General features: G+C 38.6%; 1 protein-coding gene across 2 annotated transcripts in view; it reads left to right on the top strand.

Annotated features, from left to right (window-relative positions):
- Window positions 1-3,272: 3,272 nt before the first annotated feature.
- The window catches only part of LOC107702699 (synapse differentiation-inducing gene protein 1-like), a 36,306-nt gene continuing 34,602 nt past the window's right edge, over window positions 3,273-4,976 (top strand). For both annotated transcript variants that reach the window (XM_016505098.1, XM_016505096.1), the window contains exon 1: window positions 3,273-3,575. The gene's annotated coding sequence lies outside the window, so the exon portion shown is untranslated. The remainder of the gene's footprint in view (window positions 3,576-4,976) is intronic.

Raw genomic sequence — 4,976 nt, 5'->3', positions numbered from 1 at the left:
GTAAGTACCATTTTGATTAGCCGTCGTACCTACAATGCCTGTGCACTGTGTAAACAATGAGTGACGTATACGCACGAGAGATCACTTCCGGTGCTTGCGTAAACTACGCCAGAGCGCGTACACACCTCACGCACCGGATGCCTTCACGCGCCCAAAGACAGTTGGACATAGTGGGGTATTAGAGGTAAAAAATGATATAAATACTGTTCGGTTTCTTGCACAAATCGATCGTTTCGTGTCTTAGGACATCAATGTGTCGTCACGAGCTGCAGGGTTTAATTTGGATTTGTCTGTGCATGTTTTTTTTACTCTCATAGATTTTGTTACCATTGCCATGCATTATACGACTGATAGACTGCAACGGTTAAAGTTAAAAATCATCATATGTGTTCTACTGAAGAAACAAAGTCACCTACATCTTGGATGCCCTGGGGGTAAGCAGATAAACATCAAATTTTCATTTTTGGGTGAACTATCCCTTTAATATTGCATCTACATACATACACAGTTTGTCTTCTACTTTTTAAACACTGGATGGCAGTGTTGCAATTGAGAGTGTGAATAAAGTTTGCAAAAACAACACCTAACCTGCTGTGGTCCAGACCCAAGCACTTCTTGTTTTATATTATCCTGCTAAAATCGCTGCTGCACAGTTGAGCGCATCAGTGCAGGGTTTTTTCCCCCCAGTTATTTGCAAAATTAATTTCTACATAGGGTCTAAATTCTGCAAACCACCAACTTTATGCAGAATCAAATCTTCAGCCTTTCCCGCTATTTTTATTAGTTGTGTTTGATAAGTCAGGTGTGGTTATATACTATTGCCCATACTTGGGATTTGATTATGATTATGAATGATGATAATGATTTGGCCTGCAACAGTGCAAAATAAACCTCTTGTTCGTGTACTCATATTTTCATTCTTTCTTGTCTCTTGCTTAAAAAAAATTAAATATGTATTAATGAATAGGAATCAGATTTGCTTGTAAGAAAATGGGTAATCAGACTCGGACATGTGAAATCAGGATCAGTGCATCCCTAAATTTAAGAATATCTGAAATGAAGGAATTAAGACATACATATTAGTATTGCAATTTTACAATGTGATAAAGTTTAGATTAAATATTGCAGTTACCTTTTAAGTTATCTCATTTAAATATCTAGGTAGCTGCCTTAATGTCCATTTTTTTGTGCAATGCTCTTATTTATATTGCAGCCTATGTTTTATTTGTTTTATGTGGTAAAGCTATGCAGTTTCTGTGTGAATGATTGGTGGTGGAATTGGCTGGCACCAGCTAAAATCTAGCCTATAGGGCACCAAATTGGTCAGGGCCAGCCCTGTTCCTTATACTCTCTCTTAAAACAATTAACAACATGCAAGTTTTTGACATTAAGATTTAATGTTCAAACACATGCCAAATGTACAATATTGATGTAGACAGCATTAAACAATTTCACTGTAATTTGTCTGTTTAGATTGTGGCTCACAGCTGGATAAAACAAAGAACAGGGGCCCGTTCTTCATACTCCGTTTATTACATCCGAGATGAAAAGTCACATCCAAGATGATATCATTGCGCTAATCAGGATCTGGCTAATTCGGTTCTTCGAACGCACCTGTTGTTGATGATTAGTATGACTGGATTGCGTTATCTGAGATAATTGCTCGTTCATGGGTTGGTTTAAAAGGGGCTATGTATCTGCGGCAACCACATGTGACGACCCCGGGCTGGACTCCGCTTCGTCCACGGTGAAAGCTGATCCAGTGATCCACAGCGCAAAGTTGTAGTATTTCCTCAGCGACCAGCACGGATCAGCTCCAGGCATGACGAAGCAGATATCGTCCTCTTTTGGAAGGCCAAACAAAGTAGTTTCGCTTTCACAACGAAGCACACAGCTCTTCACGACACGGCGGCGGCAACAACAAAACTACAGTGAGACTAAAAGTTAGCCTTCTTTCTTTGCGTGAACATTTGGGCAGCGTTATGCAAATCTTCCCACATAGTGATGTAGATACGTGGGGGCATGTTAGAACGAGCCGTTTTAGGGGGGTGTGGCTGACTCTTGACTTTTATAAAGAATATCTCATTGGATTTGAGACTTTAGTCTTTGCAACTTTACAGATGACTTTTATAAGGAAACAGCCAAGCGAACAAAACTACATAAATGTTATAATAGATAAATAAAATGTGCACTGTTTTTAAATTATTTATAATCACGATTTCTAATATTTTACATTTTTATTTCAATGTAATTAGCAATTCATTTAATTTTATATTTGAACACATTTGTTACTTGACAGCATTAATAAAAGTTTTTTAAGGGTCAAGATCATGTTATCTGCATCTCCTGCGCTCCATCAAGCCACTCCCATAATAGCTGTCACCACTCAAATTAATGCACGACTCTACATTATCTGTATAGCATGTGTGTAAGACTCGAATACAATTATGAAGTAATAATTTTATGACGAATAAATATTTCAGTGAGTAAAACTGGCTGTGTCTATAGTATTAAAGACTACACAACATTATTATATTATCTTTAAATTAATTTTTAAATTATTATTATTTTAAATTATTGTCCTTGGATTAGTAGGCTAGGGTACTCTTGTAATAAAGTAGCGGTGGTAACGGACAGATTTTAAGTATCAATTCTGCTTAAAAAGATGCAATCTAATCCTGTTTACATTAAATAAGCTGCTCTCGAGCAGGTTTAAGATTACGGACCTGTTGCTCTGACAGCAACTCCGGGATGAGCTTCGAAGAACCAACCAATCCAAGATCATGCCAAATCATCAACAATCAAATACAGCTAACTGAGTTAGCGACGTACGAAGAACGGGCCCCAGGACTAATTTAGGAAGGAAGATAAATATTTACTTTCATATTTTAATTTTAATACCACTTCTTAAGATATTAAGATTTTATTTTAATTTAGTTATTCATTTGTTTGTCTATGCACATGTTGTCATAATTTGATCTCAATGCGTGATGGAATTTGTTTAATTTATAAACCAAAGTTCTGGTCCTGGCTTCTGATTGGTCAACAACACACGTTTCGTTCTAACATAGCCATGGTGGGAAGCTGGTATGCGCTGTTGTTGTATTGTCACCTAGTATACATTTGAATTAAGCACAAACAATAAATACATATATAAATAATGAAAACAAACGGTCCTGTCCTGTGCGATCTTTAGGACCCAGGGGAACTCGAGCGCATCCATATAAAGAGCGCAGATGAGGAGAAAGCAAGTGCATTATAGTGCTTGGACATCAACAGTCTCGACGCGTCTTTTCGCTTTATCGCAGTCGTATTAAAACGGCTAGCAAAATGCATTATAATCGACATCGTGTCCGCATGAACGGTTTTTGCTGGTGATTTCCCCCCACCCTCACTCTTGATAGATGACTTCTCGAAACGGGGACAAAAACTGGACACTTGCACTTTTTATTTATTACTCTGCTCCAACAATAAAATTGTAAGCGGATATATGACTCGAACGTTTCACCAGTCACTGAGATTATTCGCTGTTCAGATGAACATTTAGTGAATCCTATAGCAGCTCACCTCGGAAGGTAAGTTACCAGTCTGATCACGAACTTGTACAGCAAATGAATGATTGCACCAAGATGACATCAGTGCATCAGAAACCTTTCTCGTGGTCTGTTTGTCTCAGTTCACCCTTGATCTCATTCTTGCACTGGTGCATTATACGCATAGGACCATAAAGCAGAGCTCACTTGATGCGCAGGTGGATTGATTGATGACTGTAATGGTGAAGGATCATACTCATTAAATAATTAATCTTGCATTGATGTGGTCAGCGTGTTTGGTTCTTCTATGACATATTTACCAGGTTCTGTGCCTTAGCCAGATTTGACTCCATGAACAGCTCCAGGACGCATGGCTGTTTTTGCTTGCTTTGTTTCTTCAGAATAGACTTGCAGTGCAAAACCCTTCGGATTCATGTTTTGGTTTGTGAAAATGATATATTTTGGTTTTGAAATTAGCTTTAATCGAGTGTTTGAGAGAAAATAAGAGTTCAAATTACATAAAACTTGTGTGGATCAAAAAAAAAAAATCACGTAATAAAAAATCAAATGTTCCATTACAGAAAAACTTGCTTTGAAAAATAAGGAGTGCGGAAAATGCTGGTGTACTGAATAATCACGACCTATTGCCACGTGCTGTTATTCAAAGGCATACAGTGAAAGTTTTTATACAGGTTCCCTGAACAATTCATTAATATTGTGTACTGACTGTAATTTGGCAAGCAAGTTGCATACATTTCTGCTTTGCTTTACTTGTTTCATGCAATGCACAGACTAAATGCCGGTCTGGATCAGCGCACAGGGTGGAGTGGAGCCACAGAGCTTTCCTTCCCTTCCGCTCAAAGCCTTAGTGATGACTGGGCTTGAGATCCATTTCGGGTTTTCCATTTCCCAGGTGAAAACGTTAGGGCTGATTTTGCATCGACTCCGATACCTGGGGCACGTTCAAGCTCAAATCGGTGTGCTCCGTTTTGCTAGGTGTAACGGTACACAGATGTCACGGTTCGGTACGTAGGCTACCTCGGTTCGGGGGTCACGGTTCGATACGATTTCGGTACAACAGGAAAAAACAACATATCTATGCTAGATTTCTTTTCATTTATTTTGAACAGACAGTAGAGCCCGGTCTCATGAAAATGCGTATAAGTAGTACGCCAAATAAAAACGAAAACTCATGGTATTGATACGCAAAAATGGACTTTGGCGTTCATATGATACGCACGTGTTTGGTGTGCATATAATACGCAGTTTTCGCGTGCATATGATACGAAATTTGTTGGCGTGCATATGATACGCAGTTTTCGCATACATATGATATACGCATCTACCCACAACCCTAAACCTACCCATCGCGTAAGTCCAAAGTCCATTTTTGCGTATCAATACCACGAGTTTTCGTTTTTATTTGGCGTACTATTTATACGC

The sequence above is a fragment of the Sinocyclocheilus anshuiensis genome, unplaced genomic scaffold (assembly GCF_001515605.1).
Source record: "Sinocyclocheilus anshuiensis isolate Anshui unplaced genomic scaffold, SAMN03320099.WGS_v1.1 scaffold6, whole genome shotgun sequence".
Taxonomy (NCBI): domain Eukaryota; kingdom Metazoa; phylum Chordata; class Actinopteri; order Cypriniformes; family Cyprinidae; genus Sinocyclocheilus; species Sinocyclocheilus anshuiensis.
The sequence above is the reverse complement of the archived record's forward strand: the minus strand, read 5'-3'. Positions and strand labels throughout refer to the sequence as shown.